At 42.3% G+C, this 20,563-nt stretch overlaps 1 protein-coding gene across 1 annotated transcript in view; it reads right to left on the bottom strand.

The window, feature by feature from the left end:
- The window catches only part of tmeff2a (transmembrane protein with EGF-like and two follistatin-like domains 2a), a 102,812-nt gene that overhangs the window by 21,388 nt on the left and 60,861 nt on the right, over positions 1-20,563 (bottom strand). The gene's annotated exons all lie outside the window — the stretch shown is intronic.

The following is a 20,563-nucleotide window of genomic DNA, read 5'->3' as shown; positions in this document are numbered from 1 at the left end:
TGATTTTCCGCCGTCAAACTTAAGTTGGGCTTGACTCTTATTTTAAGGTCAAAGTCAGTCGACGTTACTTCGCTGTCTTTCACAGTTGAATCCGGTTAGCATGTGACTCTCCTCCTGCGTAACTCAGCTTGGATTTCGTGGCTGTTGTGTCGGATTACGCAAACAGCTTCGTTCGCCTCTTTTGCCTGATGTCCAAACACACAGTGCGGCCAACAAGATTGGAAAGTTCCTTTGCCGAGGATGTTAAACTCCTTTTCAAATGCCCAGCCTTTGCTCGCAATGTTCTTTCCTTTGGAAGCGGCGTCTGAAGCTTCAGGTGTTGGACGGCAGCCACGGCGGTAAGGCATCGCGTCCTCTGAATGCTGAACATTAACGGTCAGGTGGCAAGATGTACGTTCTGTATTCACAGCTTTGCTTCGCTTTACCTTCAGGTCACAGGACTGGCAGGACTACAAGGTGTGAAGCTGCATTGGCATGTAGCCAACCAGTGGAGCTTGAACGCCAAATTGCCTCAGTGTTCACCGCAAAAAAATCTCGTATATATATTTCTGGAATCTATTCTATTCAAAGTTTCCACCAGAGCTTCATTTGTTTCCAAAATATTCCTTGAAAAGTTTCTCCATAAAGGTTCCCTCTTTGTTGATAAGATAATTAAGCATTGAATGTAGTGAAGGCATCTACAAATAATGGCCTTTTAGTAGAGGAAATCATTCTGGCTTACAGTTTCATGGCGGTGAGGAGGTTACAGACTTCATGTGCTGGCAGAAAGACCAGCCGCGGTACGCGCAAAGCTGGCAGTAACAAGACTCTTTATACCGCCACCTGTCTCTGCTACTGTTATCATGAACCTCATCATAGCTCAACAAAACTTTATCTGGAAAATTTCAGTTTACCACTGAGATCCATCGCCCTCCAAAAAAAACACGTTTTAACCATCTACAGCTCCTGACAGAAATCTGAGGGGAAACAGTTTCTCCTCATTATAAAAAAATACACAGCTGATTTCATTAAAGGGGCACTCCACCACTTTTTACTCATGCAGTGCAGTTCACCAATCAGCCGATGATGTCATCAGGGATATTTTGTCTTGGGACACAAAGAGAAGATGTGGGCTGTGAAACAAGTGGGTATTCCGTTGACATGTAGGGTCTAATAAAAGATTCTATCAAGTTGCATTGTGGGAAATGTACAGTAAGATCCAGTGTTTTGGGAGCTAAAAGTCAGGATATCTCATGCTCGGCTGCACAGATTTAGACCATTCTCCTTATTATCTGTCTCTTGTGAGATCTACAACATTACTGAAGTGCGATACTAAAATGCTTTAAGTGGCCGAGTGAACCAATTCCAAATCCACGCGCAGAAAAAAAAAACAGTCGGCAAAATGCTTTCAAAAAGTATTGAAACGTGAAAAAGAGAAACGAAATCATGTAGTAAAATAGTTGCTGTCGTAGCGACTCCATAGTGAGCTTGTTATACATTTCTCTTAAATAAGCTGGAGTACTTTTAGTCCCTAGTATGGTTTAAACTCCCAAAACTCTAGATCCTACACTTAATGTACCATAATGAAACTCGATAGCATATTTCTGTCCCTGCCCCGGTTACTGTCCATGTCCTTCAAACTCTTTGCCCCTGATTTGACAGGCAGGCTGTCTTTTATAAATACGTCGTCTCAATCTCGAGGGTTATTTCCTCCTGAGCCACAGAAGACATTACACAACTCACAGTACTACACACAACCTGAATACTTTGCTTAGCGAAGTTCCCCTTTTCAAACTCGCTAATGCCAGCAATTCTTACAAGCCCATGTTCCTTAATTCATAGACTTTCAAGGCGTCTTGCCAGTGTTGTCCTCAAGTGTTCAATTGTGCGAGACAGTTCAATTATATGGGCTTGTTTTTCCTGTCTCACATCAGAGTTCAAGGTGCTGGAAATGTGATTTCCCTCATTTGCACCCGTCGGGTATGTTGTGGCGTGTGAAATTTTTCACAGGGCTCTCGCAGGGCACCGGAGCTAGCCAGCCTCTCTGGCTGCTTTGTCCTCTGTCAAATGATCAGCTCCACATAAAGGCTTGTGGGCAGGCAAGCATGTAAGCTCTCCCACGACTCTCCTCTCCTACTAGAGAGAGGAGAGAGGGAGGGGAGGGAGAGACTGTACATGATTCAGCGATGCCTGCTCGTATTTTCTTGCAAGTGCAAAATGCCAACATTGCCTCCTCTCCCTCTTTCTTTCTGTCCCCTGCTCCCCAAAAGCCAGCACATCTTGTATGCACACACTCTTCCTCCGGATCCCCGTACACGGTACCGCAGGCGCAATTACCAAAAGACGACTGGGGACTGCCAGTGTTTTCCACTCCTCAAATCCCCGATAGAGTCTCCTGTAGCACTAACACAACATCGGCCCTGTTTCTGCGTCTGCTAATCCCTGGAATCAGGAGACACGGCTGGGTAATGACTGAACAGATTAGCCCATCCACTGCCCCCGCGATCACCCCCCGCCAGCTCCTACATCACCCAGTATCGATCCGAGTCTGGGCCAGACCGGTCGGCTGGCCTCCTTCTGTGACCACTGTCCTAGCCTCACCTTCATCTCTGCCGAATCTTTGCTTGCATGCCTTTTTCTTTCCTTTTTGTGTCAAGCAGAAACAATTTCACAAAGGTTGTGTGGAGCTTCCTCGGCGGGTGGAAGGACGTATATTAAATCCCCTTACTGGTGTCTGGAGCTTGGCCATGCTGTACGTACCATATAACTCACATAACAATGACAACAGAATTAAACTTCTGCTTTTAAACGACTAGATTCCAGCCCTGCACTCACCTACCTTTTCCCACAGAAAGGAAGTGCTGCTGTAACTTGTAAAATAGAAGCAGGGAGAGCCACTGTGCAACGCAAACTAGCAAAAAATACTTGATATAGCATATCAAATCTTTGTTTTTTTAAACTCGCTTGTCAAAATAAAAGCAATGAATGTATATTTCCATCTGCACATCAGCTTATTTGATGAAATTCCTAGTATATTAAAATAAGCAAGTTATCTAAGCTTGATATGAATGAAGGACGAATATCATGCACAAAATAATCAATTGTACAAATTCAATTTACAAAAAACATTACAAAGTTGAAGAATAAGTTGAGTGGAGGTCATATGTATATATCATGGTGTAGAGCGACTTTAGGGTAAGTCGGCCTAAATCTGGATAAATGTAACAGCTGATCAGTCATACGACTTTATGATTACTTTATAACTAATTGAACGTTCCAAACTAATCCGATGAGGTGCTCAGATTGAATGTGAAGCAACTTTTCACCGAATAATTTACGCAAATCCATCCCACACAGCCATGAAAAAGCATGGCGGAAGTAGCAAGCTAACTAGCCAGCTGTCCGCTAGTTAGCTAGCGAACACGCTTGTTTTTCCCACCATGCTTTACTGCTGCACTGGTTACAGAACATAAGCCAAAGCTGTCACCCATCTGGAGGTGGCGATGCGCTGTCCTCTGTGTGTGTAGAAGAAGCATTAAGTTGTTGAATTGTACTCGTGTACTCTGGCTCTCTACTGCAAAACCTCACTTTAGTGAGTCAGCCACTTGACCATCCTGCTACCTTGATTTAAACTTCTATTTTATTTCCGTGAGTCCAAAAAGGTCACTGGTGAATGAGGCCATTTTAATGATCTACAGGATTTCATGGCAAAGATGACACTCAAGACACCGTTGCCAGGGTGATAAACTTGTCGCTGCTTCATGTCTATCTGGGTTACAGTTTTCCAGTGACCACATGGAGACTCTGAACCTATGTGCAAGGAGTTTATATGCTTTAACAACACTAAAATAGATGGTGTCAACGGCTCAAATTTTAAAGAACCTCATGCAAAACGACTGAACTTACGTCCTTGTGCAAAGACAAATGGGGGATAAATTGCGGTGTCCAATTTGTCCCCAAGCTGATCGACCTATTGACATAGACTCAAAGCTTTGACTGCTGCCAAAGCCTTGACTATATACTGACACAAGGGGTGAATGTAATTATGGTATGCTTTTGTTAGTCTTACCTGCACTTTGTCTGCCTTTCTTTCTTCCTCGCACTATCTCACCTTGTTCTGAATATTACATTATAAAATGTGCTCTAGTACGGTAGAGCATGTTTCACTGCTACTGTACTGTATGCACAGGCACGGAGTGTAGGTGCCTTTCTTGTAGATACATCAATGATACAAAAAAAGTGTATTAGGGAAGGAGACAGGAAGAAAGACCATTCATTAGAACGAAAGAACAGAAAGAAAGTGAGACAATTTCTCTTAGTGGGCACACACACACACACACACACACTCACACACACTCACACAGACAAAGAAACACACCCAAACACAGACAGGAGATTTAGGGCACTCTAGCATGCAGCTATCATACGGATGATGAATGAAGCCCACACACCCCTGGAAAACAGAGCGAGACCACGACGACCTTGGTTGCAAACACACCGGGGAGAGGAGATGAGCAGAGGGCTGGGAGGGAGACACGGGCTGATACATCCTACATATATATATACGGCAGTGTGTGGTCACTGAAACAGATTCAGGGTAAACCCCACATGGCTCACTATTGTTACTGAGCCGCCCTGCAAAAGGTTTAGCCCGTGTTCAGACATTTTTACAGCGATTTATTCAAACCCCCCGGAGCATTTTTACTGATTTGTTTGGTTCAAATGGGCTTCATGTGGGATGGGCACGTGTTGTAATTTCACGATATGGCCTTCAACGTGCATAAAATCTGTATTGTGAGCAGGTATGGATATTGCACAGGGAGAATTGGTTTAGGACAATAAAACGACGGATGAATACAGATTATTATAGTTTATAGTAACTTCCTATAAAATACAATAAGGCAGTGAAACCCCCGGTAGACAGTATTCTATAGCTTACCCTCATTGATATACTTTACATGATGTGGAAAAAACATTAGAAACATCTCTCAGTATAACACAATACAATTAAACAAACTACAGCCTCCAAAATTGCCACTAATTTCAATCAAAAGTCTCTAAAATAGTCTCAACAAACAAACATTATAACCTTCATGAAGGTGTACGGCTGTTGTGTTAAACGGGATTTGTTTTAGCTACGTATATGTACCGAATACTGTACATTTATCTTACCAATTGCATTGAATGTCCCAAAAGAGTTGTAGACAGGCTACAGCAATAATTGCACCATGCAGGGAAACAAAATTATGCCTATTGGCAGCTGTGATAAATCTTAGCGAGGGCTGTTTTCTTCCCGTAAACAGACATGTGATCCATGAAAGGTGATACAGGAAGCAATAAACATGAGCCAGATAGCTGATAATGGCCCGGGACGATGATACTGAATCTATGGTACGGTCACATTGTATCTGCATCACACCGCCAGCATTACATGCAGTTTGAACTCCGACTCATCTACATAAGATGTAGTCTTTCAGTTGTGTGAGCAGCTCCATTAAAGAAAGACTGCTGACAATTAAACTATGAAAGCCATCAATCAAAATGGCATTATCAATGGGCCGCTGCCCCAAGTGGCCGACAGGGCGACATCTGACAGGGCGAGCTGGGCCAGAGAACAGAAGACAGCCAAATATTCCATAAACATAATGGACATCAATATTAAAAAGATGACAGATGAGACTGCCGACAGAGGCCAGGATTCAATTTCTATTCTTTTTTTTCCCCTGCAGGAGACCATATCGCTTTTCACAAAGTCATTTGTCAGCCATAAGGCCGATGAGGAGAGGCCGAGCTCCTCCAAGAAGTGAGCCAAGGGCTGTTGTTCCAGTGACGCAAATGACAAAATGAATCAGGCACGGGGCAATAATGACGTTGATATGAATAATGTTTCCATCAAAATGCTTGGTGGGCATTGACATGGGAACACAAAACACCGTCCATGTAGTAGTACTCCAATAGACCGAGGTGGATGTAGTCACCCATTGGATTGGTCATTTTGAAGCCTTGAGTTTGCGTTTGGCTGTTGTAATCTTGGCTTTTGACCGTCACCATCTTGTTTTTTTTTGCAACCAGAAGCGCCACTAGTTGTAAGATGAAAACGTGACTCACAAGGTAGCCACGCCCTAAAGCATCCTTGTTTATAACTGCACAGCAAAATGGTACGAGCAGCAGAAGAGGAGGGATGCTGTCGAGCTGCTTGTGTTTCCCCCATTGGCCAAGTTTAGCCCGAACACATCATAACTCAGATAAAGTCTCAACAGGGTTGATTTATTACTGGCTTGTCTCATGTTTTAGCAAGACCCTATCAGAAGTGACAGCCATCATTTGTAATTGAGGCTTGCTGGTGCATGGTGTAAAGATGATTCACATGCGACCTTGCAGCTTAAGTGTCGCAAAATATTGCTGGTTCTCTTCATTCATGTTGCAGGTGGTTTGTGGTGCAAAGGCAGAGTCACATAAAGGGGGGGGGGGGCATTGTTTGTTGTGGTGGTTGCATCAGTTATCACTCAAAACAATTCTCATTCTCTCACCTTTTTACTATTCACGATAAAAGACTGGGCCTCTGAAGTAAAGTAAGTCGGAACTAAATTCAGCAGATAACATGCTAGAAATACAATTTGACTGAGTTTCAGGTATCACAGGTGCAGCTGCAGCCAAGTACAACTACTGATCCATTGGTGGGGACTGCGCAGCCATTAATGAATCCGTGAATAAGGTCCCCAACTGGGTCAGAGCCTTTCTCAATGGATTAAAATGAGGAATTATGGCTTTAAACCTTCATCTTTCCCGGCGTTGAGAGGATTAGATTCTGCGTTCTGTTCTCCTCTTGCCTGAATGGCTCAGCGACTGTCTTTCAAACCCTATGTACAGTCAATAAGAGCTGTGCAAAAGAGCATTCAGGTTGCTCAATAAACTTAATGAGAAGTGATCATCTGCACCTTTTACTTTCTTCAGTCTTAACTGAACACAAGCAAGAGTGTCTGTGTCCTATTGATAGATATGCAAGTGATTTAATACCTAATTTAGAGGGGCATTTCTATTAAAAGAAAGTTGCTGTTCCTCAAGCTTCTTGATTGTGTCCTGGTTTTTGAAATGTTTCGATACTGGTCATAGACTGTATACAAAATGTGGACTTAGTCACCATGACATCATCCATTGGTTTGTTGTTTGCTGTTTTGAAGCCTCAAGTTTGTTAATTTGACCGGTGCCACCATGGTGTTTGGCCACCTTTGTTTTTGGTCGCCATCTGGATTTTTTGGAACCAGAAGTGTAGCTAAGTACAACCAAAACTAAAAAATAAGACATCTTTACCAAAAATGTTGCTATCAACTTTCATGAACTGAAAACACCGTGAAATGGTTAAATTGTAGGACAGAAACACTCAGCCTGGACAGTGCCGTGGTAGCGACCTGTAAATCGCAAGGTAGCCACGGCCTAAAGCGTAACCTGCTTTACTATCTTTTTTACTTTTAATGAGACCATCATTTACTAAATGAACATCATGCTGTATTGAAGAAGACTTGAGACTTGTTATTGAGACCATAAACTCATGTTCCCAATGTTTACTGAGGTAATAAATCAAGAGAGAAGTAGGTTCATTTTATTATAAATTTCTATAAAATCTGACTTATTTTTGCAACCAGAGGAATCGCCCCCTGCTGGCCATTAGAAGGAATGCAACTTTAAAGCACTTCAGCATTGGCTTCACTTTTCAGACCCGGAGGTTGCCGTCAGATACTGGTGCCAATTCAGAGTGGAAATGTTTTATATTTTAGAAAATAGTCTTACCCACTCTCTTGACGAGAGTGACATGAGAATATCGATACCATTCCATCTTGTTGCCAAGAAACACTTCAAGAGCATGTTACTCCCCTAAAACAACTTTTAGTTTTTACTGTTTGGGTACGAATTAAATGAGCTATGTGTTGATTAGTGAGCTTAAATTGTGCTGTTAGGCGTATTTCGAGCTGTTTCTCCCTTGCTAAGCTAAGTTAATTGCCTCTTGGCACTAGCTCCAGAGTTAATACACAGACATGATTGATATCGATCTGTCCATCTGACTCTTGGCAAGGAAGCAAATAGGCACATTTCCCACAATCTCAATGCATTTCTTTAAATGATGGTGCCAATGCCAAAATGATACTGCACATATTTTGATAACTCACTTTGAGGAATCATTTTTTTCTACAAAAGTCAAAAATGAGCAGAATTGTGTGCTTTGGCACATCTCAGCCCAAAAAACAGTTGAAGCTTTAGTAGATGAAATCTAACTTGGCCGCCAGGAAATGATTTGTTATTGTTTTGTATGTTTTGTGCAGAACAGTGTGAGTTTCAATAGAAGCCCATCAGATGTCACACAGTATTTGATATCAAGTTTTAGAGACGATGCACAGTGCACTGTTTTGGCAACAACAGGGTGTGGAATCAGCTTTTGTGCCTCTGTATTTGCTACGGCCCACTTTTTGAACAGTCCCTTCCTTTGTCGTGTCCCAGGCAAGATTCCAATTTTAATCCGGAAATAAGATGAACTAGCCTAAAGCAAGTCACATTCAACTTCAAATAACACAGGGAGAAATCAATGCAGGCTATTCCTCCCTAAAGAGGACACCCATCTATTTTAAGTTTGATCTGACTAATTCATTATGACAAAGCCACGGCACTGGCCCACAGCACTAAAAAAAAATTAATCAACCCCACTAAATAATTCATGCCTTTGTTTCGGGCTAATTTCAATTCTATTTAATTCACATGAGAGCGGGAGATAGTGCCAATAAGGCATCAAAATGCAACGGATCACCATTATTGGGCCAATGTTTTCCTTTTTGTCCATCTCTCCTTCCTTCCATTACTGCAATATTTGTCGTCATACACACACACCTCACAAGTATTTTGAATTTCTCATTCACAGCTCGCATCAGCATGCTCGTTGGAAATTCAATTAAATTCCCTCTCAGTTCGCACTAGCAGCTAGGCCTCTCTAACCTTGGCATATTTACTCTCCAAGCCCCAGCACAGTGTGGAGAACATACAGGAATGAGCTGGCAGGGAGCCGCACACATCCTCTGTTTCTCTATCTCCACCGTTAACCATTCACCCTTGTGGAAAATTGTGATGCACTCCCGTTTGCCGAGTGGTCGTTCTGCAAAAAATATCCTGTCCTGTGCGGCTCGTTCGGGCGACAAGTAGCACACATTGACCAGTGTGGAGCATTCATGGATAGGTACAGAGACACTTCCTTGTGCTTTGATTGTATTTTGAAAATTACCCCAAAATAATACACTCCCAAACTGGCTTAGCAAAGACATTACTGCAGAGTTATTTGAGGAACCAGAATGTTGGTCCACTTCTCAAACTACTGCTTTCGAGCGTGACAGCAACAACTTGTCATTTCGGGAAATGTATTCGTTGAATGAGGAGATTGATACCACTTGCATATGTGTGCAATATGTGGAGTTAAGAGATGGGAGGCAATTAGCTAGCTTAGCATGAAAACGAAAAGTGGGAGAAAGAGCTAGCTAGAATGTTGTTCCTCCATCTGTTCACAAAGCGAAATGTGAAAAAAGACTAGTTACCTGCTGTAACTACTTGTCTTCAGGTGCAGTGATATTGGGCCGAGCCAGGCTCAGTGCCATAGCTGTTGACAGAAGTGTGTGTCTACGCCTCCCTTTTTCTAAATTCAGCTCCTTGGTTTTATCGATGTCGAGCAGTAGGTTGTTGCAAACCTTCGACTACAGAGTTCTCTTCATGTCGGGGAGCATGAAGTCAGGTTTCAGCTTTTCAAAAAGGACAATGTAAGAAGGTCCTTTATGCACGGACACCATCGTGTATTGAACGGCAAGAGGAACGCATGCTAACCTTGGAACTGTGATGGTCGATTTTTTTGTCAGGGAGATAGTTTTGACAAGCTGGTGCTGCCGACTAGATTCATGGGTGAGAGTTAAACCGAAAGAAAACACAGCCAGCCCCAACTGAAACCTAAGGCGAATCCATGCAGATGTCGCCGCTTACCCCGGGTCCTAGCGCTCAGCTGGCAACACACCAGGCCCCACATGGCAAACGAACAAGAGCTGACGAATGACTGCAAGCTAATGCTTTGTTTGACCAGCAACGGAGGTAATTAATGTGTCATTTGCTGTAGATGTTACTGCTAAACATGCCTAGCTTGACTGCTTGTGGTGGTAATTTGGGGACGCAGACAATGTTTCAAGTGCTTTCCAGCTGCACCCTAACTAGCCATCGTCTGGTTGTTGAGCTATAGCAACAGTATTTAATAAGTCATTTTTGTCCATATGCTCAAGTGATGCATCATTGTCAGCCAGTGGCTTAGAGCTGTATTATATTGTCGTAAAAATAACAGCTGTCAGACATTTTTCTTTTTGTAATTTCTTTGTTTAAAGTTTGATGCCATTTCTTTAACCACAGCATGAACTGTTTCATGTTGCACGGCAGCAAAATGACCCTTTAAACCTGTCTGTCTGTGTATATCCCTCCAGCAGGAAGAAGAGACGAGAAAATGATAGAGATGAAAGGAGAGAAACAATACAAGACAGAGAGCGAGGCAAGGCATGCAACCGTGTGGTTTCCTTTGAGTGTTTTTGTGTGAATTTCTATAGATAAGAGGACCGATGACCTCAGCAAGAAAGAAAGAAATGATTATTTATTATCCACTTTGTAAAATCAATTGATAAAAAAAGTCCTACACACAAACATTGTGCATTTCATGCAATGCTTTGAGGCACTTTGGCAGTGATAGAGGGAATTTCAAAGCCATTACTGACCCGTGATAAATGTTTAAAATCAAATGTTGCCAACATCTTCTCATTAAAATACTGAAACTGACTCTTCAACCCTCAACATTTACATGTTGCTATATCAGACCAGTACAGAAAGAAAGTTAGCTTTGCTTTGACTTTGGACTGGCATCAGTCCATGTTTTAATCTTATCTTGGGGCTCGTCTTTAAAGCAGCTCAGTTAGTCTGCTGTATAATGAGTTGATCTGTTAAAACACTGCTTTCATACTGAAACAGATATCTGGCCAGAAAGGACGAAGCTCTCCAGTACGAAGCTACTATTATGAAGCTTTCAGGATCTGACAGAAGTTTCAAAAGCTTTGTTTTAATTTGGCTGCCTATTTCTCTGCACCATTTAGGAGCACTTCAATCACAATATGCATTTCACTCTGGCGTGTAGTGCAGACATCTGTAGTGTCACTGTAGTAGGCACAGCTGCAGCGTTTCGCTTGATAATTTCCTAGATGTAAGAATGAGAAACCTAAATATACTATTGGGGTAAAGCGCTTAACAGCACATCATAGAGCCATATAGGAATGGATAGCCAACCTCCTAAAGTAATGCATTGCTAAACAAACCACGCGCTATTGTTTTGGTGTCAAAAGTCTGATAGACTGAAAAAGATGAGCGCTTCTTCTGAGGAAATCTCTGGCCAAAAAAAAAAGCAACAGCTCATCAGCCGTAACAATCATAAACGTAAAGATTCATTGTGACAAAACGAGGCAACAAGACGTCTGTGGTTGCTTTAAGTCTGACACAAAACAGACAAATCTAGTCTGCCAACGCACAATGTGAAAGGTTTCTTTTGTGGTGATGAATCTATAGCAAATCACCTGAATCTGCAGCTCCGCTCTGCTTTACGGAGCTTTAAAGTGAGTTGCAGCTCATTGTTTGGCTGTCTGGCCCACAGCTCCACTGTTTCGGTTCACTGTCACAGCAGCCTTTTTATAGTGAACAAGCGCTAATAACCCACTGTACACGGAAACCGCTCAGCAACAAACGACACACAGGCACAGCTAGCGGCTAGCCGGTGACAAAGACGTTTTTCAGCATTACTTCATGTTAGAGCATCCACGATTCTCTTCTAATTGTTTCACGTCCTTTCGTACGACTAATGAAAACTGAAACTGCTAAATGTCGAACACAACTCTATTAACAGGAGCTCATGAGGAGTATTCATCAGGCTGAAACGGCAATTTGCGACCAAGTTTGTCCCGTTAAGAGAGTTTGGTGAATCCTGAATTGAAACACTTGTACGAACAAACCTCACAGAACATTTTGGGAAAGTTTGAGGATAATAAAATGAAACTTTAAGATTCCATTTAAAGAAACTTGGACATTTTGTTCACCATCTTATCGTGGAGTGTACTCATGCTACGAAGGTATCTGTTCATGTCCACGAGGAATGATTACAGTGACCAATCATTACAACTTACAAATGGTATTTGAGTATTTTGTTAGGATAAACTTAAAAACATCTGAGCCAATCATTTAAGTTTAAGGGGATCAATAAGCTAAACAAAAATATGGACTTGGTCTATATTGTGATACACAGTATATTGATATTAAGTCAAATAAAGAAATGATCATGATAGAATGTCTTGGCATAGAACAAGGGGCCTCATGCAAGAACCACGACGAACCGATTTGATCTGAAGCGGCTTGTGTGAGTGATTTAGGAGAACATGCCGCATTCAGACATATTCCTGTATTTTGAATGTTCTCTTAGATACAAACACAATTTACGAGGAGTCACGTGCAAATGTTCTGCTGTTATCCAAGCCAAGTTTTTCCACGAATGAATTGTATATTTCATTACTTTTACAATTTTGAGTTTGAAAACCCTTCATATTAATGTTGACATTATCCTTTGTCTTTAAATTAGCTACTGATGCATGCTATTGCATAAAACTACATAATCAATAGAAAACATATCAAACCGCTCCCGCTGCAGCTGTTGATGGCCTCGCTGTGGCGAGACGTTTTTTCTATGGAACCATTTTTTCTATGACAGTACGACTCTCAGGTGACAAGGCATTAACAGCACTCGTTAGTTTTGCCCATTCCTTTGCTTTATCAGGTCCCTTAATTCCGCTGCTGACTCTGTTAAAAATGATACGACTTTACGGATATCTGAAAGCAGGAATTCAATAAAGGGACATATGGGGCAAAGCGTAGCCCTATATGGGGATATTGAATTTATAATTCTCATAAAAGCACGCTCATTTTCGCACAGGTGGCATTCATCATGTTTATGCTGGTCATTTTCACAGTCATCTGAGGTTTGGAACATTTGCTGAGTCTGACGTGGCTAACTCGTACGAGCCCACTGAATAAAAAGTTAAAACCCTCTAAACCACAAGCAGTTTCGGGCAGTTTTTTGCTCCTGTCACATTTTTCTCTCTGTGGCCTTGACAGCAATATATTAGTCCTGCACGTCTATGGAAACAGCACAATCATGGCTAGAAGTAGTAGATAACTCAAAAGTGTCTTCTGTGCAGTATAACACAGTTACAATGCCATAAATCATAAAAAGTGCAAGTTGAATTTCTTTGATAATTTATTTTACGAAAAGTTGCCAAACAATGGAATAAAAAATTCCTTGTATGTGCAACATACATTGGCAATAAACAGTTTCTGATTCTGATCTATACATCCGACATTTGTCTAAGTTGTCACATGTTTTACCAATGTTGGAAGAAAAATGGAGGCTCCATGGCCTATATATATATGTCCTCTTCTCAATGCACTGTGTTCAGCAGCCTGCAGGTCAGTCTAAGTTTCATGGAATTTTTTGTCACGTGACTGTTGGTCTCAGCTAAATCAATCATGGCTTCCTAGCTGCACTGAGAAGTGCGGAATTTAATTATTTTTTACAGTATCTGATTACTTCAAACACTTTATTCAGGGCAAGATTTTGAATGAGACATGTAGAATAAAATGTTTTTGAGGAAATATCAAAATTTTCAGCTTAGTTGCGGTTGCGTTCTCTAACGGATGAGTGTTCGTCACACATAATGTGTTCAAGAAAACTGAGGATTATGATTGTTTTTAAAGCTTCTGGGTATGATAAACGGTGTAGTTTTGGGGATTGTTTAAAGAAATCATGCTTTTCCATCCCACTGACAGGTTTTGGGGTTCAGAGGGTTAAGATAAGAATACTAAAATGTTCTTGCATGAGCTCCAATGTATGCACCTGCATGCACTGATTCTCTGAGCATTCCCCTGACGTCCCCATCTATTGACCCCTCTGTCCTTGGGCAAACAACACACTTTAGCAGCCTTGGCACAGCAATGCCCCTTCTGTTACCATCACCTGTGTGCTCCATTGTGCATCGGTGACAAAAAAAAAATCTCAGGAAATGTCAGCCTCCAGCCTGTGGCTATTCCGTACCAACTCCACCTGTGTCGGCTCACGGCCCACTGAGCCCCACCATGCCACGTCTAAACTCGCCACCACCCTGCGGGGGCCAATCGCGCACCACTGAGTGTTGGAGAGGAGCCGCGGACAGCCGGATGGTGGGTGAGCGGTGGCAGGGTTTGGTCTCGAGGGAGGAAGAGGATGAGAAAACTCCGGGCTACTGGCTAATCCTGTGTGCACAAGACCACCAGAGAGGATTGGCCGGGGCTAAAGTCAGAGCTACAGTGGGGGAGCAGATTGGGGATCAGACTAGGCGGAAAGGAGCTGGGGAAAAGGGAGGCAGAGTAAAGCCATATCAGGGTATGGAGGGTGTGTGGGGGAGAAGGATGAGGAGAGGCAAGAACTGGTGGTCTCCGGTCTAGATATTTGACAGCACAGATATCCGCACTGTAACAAAATCGTAATGAAGAGAATGTAATCAATCAGCGCAGCAGTTTGTGCATCCCTACGATGTACAGTATGATATGCAGTCAACATTTTACCTTGAAAATAAATCTTAACCAAAAACCGTAACCATGTTTGTACTGTTGTAACCATGAGGACGAAGCTCCTCTAACCTTTGCAAAGTAGTAACCCAAAACACAATCTTTCCTTAAACTTAACATGTCGTTTTTTTTTTTTTACTAAACCTAACCAAAGCTTAACCATAGTTTTCCCTACATAATAGAAATGAAATATTTTAGCAGCAATTTGTACCAGTTATGGGTGTGGGATCAGATAACGTTGAGATGTGTTCACTCTAAAGGGCAGTTACCAACAACGTAGCTTGTCGTTTTAATGTGAAAGGCATGTTGGGTCTCCAAAAACGAATATCTGTCCCTTCAGCAGTTGCTGACTTTGTCCTTCTGCTGTTTGGTGCCAAGCATAGACTGTATGAAATACGGATGTAGTCTCCTTGACGTCACTCATAGGTTTCTCATAGGAGTTGTTGTGAAGCACAAAGCGTGTGGCGACTCATCCTAATACCCTGGCTAATCCAAAAATGGGCAAAGGGGTGACGCAGAGGAGACAGCTAGCAGCTAGCGACCTGAGAGTAATAATTCACTCCCGCAGTGTTGTCATGAACGGGGATATTAGCTCAAGACACCGAGGCTGTAAACATGTTTATTGCTCCTGTAGTTGTTTTTGGGCATTTTAACATGGAGGTCTATGGGGATTGACTCACTTTTGGAGCCAGCCTCTGCAGAACGTTATTTTATGTAATATTTCCACATTAAGTCAATAATCAAATGTAATGCATCGTCCCACAGGTGGCCTCATTTAATGGGGTTAATGTTGAGACTGACATAAACAGTCCAATGAAGACGACACAGAAAAAAAAGGCTGTACACTACATTCATTCACAAACACTGTATGTATTCGGCTTTACGTTGAGCAAGTTCCGGTGGATCTTTTTTTTTCTTCTATTCGGAATTTGCCTTTATTTCATATTTTTCATTTATGTAACTTATTTAAAATATTATCAATTTAGACACAAGTTTGTGCACTTTGTTGACTTGTTTCGGAAAGTGTTTTATAGGGTTAGTTTAATTCGATAATCGATTGCACTGCGTGGAAATGCACTGCAAAAAAATGAAAACGATGCACTCTATTTGTGTCGTTTCTTGGAGTTTTCTGTGGCAGTGAAAAACATCGGAAGGAAAAATGTGGCAGGGAATTGTTCCAGACACAGTAGTGAATTCTTGCGTTTTTTCTTTTGCTCCATACGCGCCATGCCCATGTGTTTTGCTGCAACGCAAACAATCACAGTTAAAGAAGTTGATGGAAGCAAATCTTTACAAAATGTGTTGATTGTCTTGGTGTCCATACAATCAACACCTTCAAAACAAACGTCACCAACAGCTATTCAACACGTTGTTGCTTCCACATTTCAGAGAGGTTAAATTCAAACACAAAAATGTAATGTACAGCAGAAGCCACACCTGAAGCGCGATTGACACGTGTATTCATTATCTAGTTAGATGTGTTGAAAAGGCAACTTTCTGATGGAACTGTTGAGCCACAGAATGTTACGAAGCAGAGGGACAAACGTAGAGGAAGGAGATATGCGTTTGTAAAACGTTAACATTTTGGTGGAGCTAACATTAGCGGCGTACGTTAGCACACCATTAAAAAGCATTAGCTCTTTTATGCTAAGCTAGCTACTGAAGGTATACTGAATGTATTCACATGCTGCTTTTGCTTTCTAATGATTGTAACAGGGAATAAAGGCCTACACAGCGTGATAGGAACAGTGTTGTTTCTTAATTTCATGGTCTTCTGTCTGGATCTCCAGGTGATATGGTGGTTCACTTTTGCACTGTGAACTGCTTTAGCTTCTATCTTGATCCTTTTTAACCTGTTTTTGCTGCTAAATCAGGTTCACATCCTGGATATTTCCTTCAAACACATATTGTAGACCCTTCTGTCTGCTTCTCTCGTTTTTTCTTTTTATCAAAAATTAGAACCCTGGCAATTAGTGACAGTCTGGCAGAGTAGCAGCAGGGGGGCAAACTTAGCAAAGGGTCAATTATTACCTTAAACGACTCCTTCAGACTTGTTGGCACCACTGTATAATTTTGAAAGAGTACAAATTCAATCAGTTATGATAGTTTTATAGTTCCCTCACTACCCCCCACTTCCCCCTCATTGAAGAACTATTTTGAATCTATAAAGCGAGCCCACAGGACCTCCAAATCAGAGAGAACAGGACCAAGTGGTGGCAATGCTGCCGTCCAGTGATGAAGAGGAGGAACAGCCACACGAAGAGGGCAGTGAGATGGAGCGTTACATGAAGGATCACACAAAAGGCAACGCAGAACAGCTGGAATTGGTGGGGGGGGAGCTTAAAACGCTAAAATAATCCCCAGCATGCCATCCACCTCCACACCATCAGAAAGGATTTTCTCCACGGTAAGTTTTATTGAGAGTAAAACAAGGGGCGCACTTCTCCCCAGGTGACGGGACAAATTGGTCTTCCTCGCAAAAACAATTTGATCAAGCTGATGCAGGTGCAGTGATAGACTGGCTTATTTAGTTTGATGAGGTAGGACGAAGTGATTTAAAAACATTTTAGCCAGTTCTAATGAGATTTTTGGACACTTGTTTAGGCCAGTTAGGTCTCTGCACCGGCTGACGGCGGACTTGATTCTGACTTTTATTTCTATCTTAGTTATTTCTATTTTATTTATTCATCGGGGAAGCTTTAATTTGAATTGCTGATATTTTGAAATTGTTTGGCCAAATAATTAGGCCTATCTGCAATTATTTATTTGTTATTGATAGGTTTATCTCATTCTATTTAATCCAATATGTTGTACAATTTACTTGATTTTGCGTGGATTACAATGTTCATCAGTAGGCGATGGGCAGATTCAACCAATAAAATTAGGTATATTCTTAATTGGGGACACCGCTAGCGTGCTGTGCGGGTCACCCTCGCAAAAAAATAAATCATAATAATCAAGGTTTCGGTGTAAAAAGACTGAATAAACACGCTGACTGTTTCTTTACTGCCAATGCACAATGTGAACTCAATATGATCTGCTCCTCTGATGTAAACAAACCTCCAGCCTCGCTGGGCGTTCCCAAAGCACAACCTATAAGTTCTGCTCTCAAAACACAAAGCCATTAGCACGCACGGTTTCCCCCCACTTCAGCGCCACGAGGGATTCGCCCGCTCCTCCAGAGAGGAGTCTTAAAGCCCAAAAGTAAACAGCCTTCAGATGTTTACATGTGGAGCACGACGCTGGCGAATGCCTGCAGAGAGTGAGTGGAGAGCTAGTTTGCACTGATGATGAGAAGAATCAGAAATGGTTGCCTTTGGTCTATGGTGATTGAAGCTGTATTAATAAGGGATACATATTACATCCACAGGGCAAAAGGAACATTTATACTTTAGCTTGAATGAAGCAAATTTAGACCTATCAAATATAGCATTGTAGATCATTTTAACCTTTTTCATATAAAAGTGAGAGAGTGCTGAAGGATTAACTGTATATCTGTGTACCTATAATCCCTGTTATTTCTAGTGTTAACTGTAAAATAAATGCACTAATGGAGCCCACCGTGGAAACACTTGTAATGTCTGCCCTACTTTCATCATATTAACGGCTACTGCAAATAATAAGATGAGTCAAACAAACACCTACAAAGTGTCCAGCAGATATTACACCTGAGCTGTGAATTTAAGTCCCATAAACAATGACCTGTTCTGGGTTACTGCTCAACTGAGCATCAGCAGAATAATAACTGCCGCAATTATATTCAGGCAAATGAAAGAAGAAAAAAAAGATGTCCGTGGTAAAATGACCCACAAGAGAAACCTCACCATCTTCTCTCTCTCTCTCTTTCTTCATACCTGGAATTGAGGCCAATGTCTCTCTGTGAGCCCGTAACTCAAAACTGCTTCGCCAGCATCATCCAGCCGCACGCAGCCTCTAATGAGCTGCGCTAGCTCGCCGGTGACAAAGGAAATGACAGCTGGCGTGATTACGGAAAATCTGGGACTTGACCAAACTGGAACTTGCGGGGAAGGAGAAACTCCGGACAAGTTACAAGTTACAGTAACAGCATGACAACATAGTATAGTATAATAGTGGTAGTAATACTAGTATTTCTGAATACAGAAATAGAGAAAGTGGGCCAATGTTCCATTACAAGTGTTTTCTATCAGGCTTACATAAGAAGGCATGACCTGAAATCCAGAGCGAAGGGCCAAAAGGGCAACGCCATGTCCCCGCTGCTGCTGCCGTGTGAAGGATTACGAGCCTTCACTTATCTGGGACATCCTATCTGTTTCCCAGAGTACAGTCTTTACAGCCGTGACACTTACACCATAAGACTTGTGTATACAGCAGATGGTTATGGGACAATATAACTGAGCATCACTGAGCTGATATATGTGTAGTCCGCCAGGTTTCGCCCGGAAGATGAAGATGCAATCTGTCATTTGTTTTATCAGCCCCTGTATGTGTTGACATTATAAGAAACCGCTGGCTGCTGTATGTGTACTTTTACAATCTACTTTTTCTCCAGTTAAATATGGAGGCTCACGACTGCTGACACACTGAAACCTGAGAGGGGCGGCAGTTTGTAACAATTTCAAATCCTTCTTCTGCGATTATGCCCCCTCACACACACACACACACACACACACACCGCTTCTTTCCTAAAGGGCCCACCTGATTCCCTTGTTCCCTCTCTTAATCCCGGTCAAATCCTGGCCATTACAGAAAAAAAAGTCCAATCCTTCCATTTCTCTCTACCAATATCTGTCCATCCCTCCTTTTCCATCCCTCCCTTTCCATCCATCCCTCCCTTTCCATCCATCCCTCCCTTTTCCATGGCCCTATCTTGCTGCCCTCCTGCTCCACTCTCCGTCTCAGCCCTGTCCCATTATTTTCAGGATGACAAAAAAAAAGAAGAAGAAGACAATAAAATCCCTGATGCCGGTGAGAGCGAGAGCTGGCCCAGAGGTGACCCTGCTATTCTCATCAGCCTCCGTCCCACTTTTCACCCACCTCCACTGATAGCTCTGACACGCGGCGGCTGCCACTCGCCGCTTACGCTCCCTTCTCACACCAGATACTGTCTTAACCTCACCACCATCATCACCACCACCACCACCACCACCCCAACTCATCTCATTCAGAGCCCCTGCTGTGCACACAAACACACACACACACACACAAACGCTAGGGAAATTTTAATAATCATTTCAGAGTGGTATGATTGGATATGTTCCCGTGGAGAGACGAAGGAAAAGCAAAAGCAGCAGAGGTGAGAGATGGAAAAAGGAGAGAGAGAGAGAGAGAGAGAGAACGTGTGCGGCTGAAGGGATCTAACGACTTTGCTTCTATCTCATTCGCAGATCCCATCCCTCTCCGTCTATACACTACCTTATCCCCGAGCCAAAATCAAGGCTTATCGGCCAAGCCTCTCTCACGTGCACCGCATGAACGTATGCTCTGAGAAACCGCGATCTGTTATTAACGTGGGGACTGTCTCAGTGTACGTTACAATAAACCTAATATATCCTTCCACAACAATGTGCAAACCCTTTTATCTTTACCTTCACAATCAAATGGGAGTATGAAATGCTGCTGTTTGGTGGATTAGTTTATCCGAAGAGACTTGTGTCTTTTTTAGCTCAGTAGTGCTATACTGTAGCTTAGCACTGGTTGTGTGACATCACGCACGAAGCAGCTGGATTTCAAATGTCAGTGTTTTAAATGACATTCTAGTTAAAAAAGTGAGAAGATCCTACCTACTGTTATAATGCATCCTGTTAATGCTGCTCATTAGCAGGTATGTTCGCAGTTTTAGCAACTATAACCACAGCAAATGATGTATTATTATATTACTGGTTGAAGTGAAGCCAATTTGAGCCTA

Source organism: Pholis gunnellus (genome assembly GCF_910591455.1).
Source record: "Pholis gunnellus genome assembly, chromosome: 12".
Taxonomy (NCBI): Eukaryota; Metazoa; Chordata; class Actinopteri; order Perciformes; family Pholidae; genus Pholis; species Pholis gunnellus.
The sequence above is the reverse complement of the archived record's forward strand: the minus strand, read 5'-3'. Positions and strand labels throughout refer to the sequence as shown.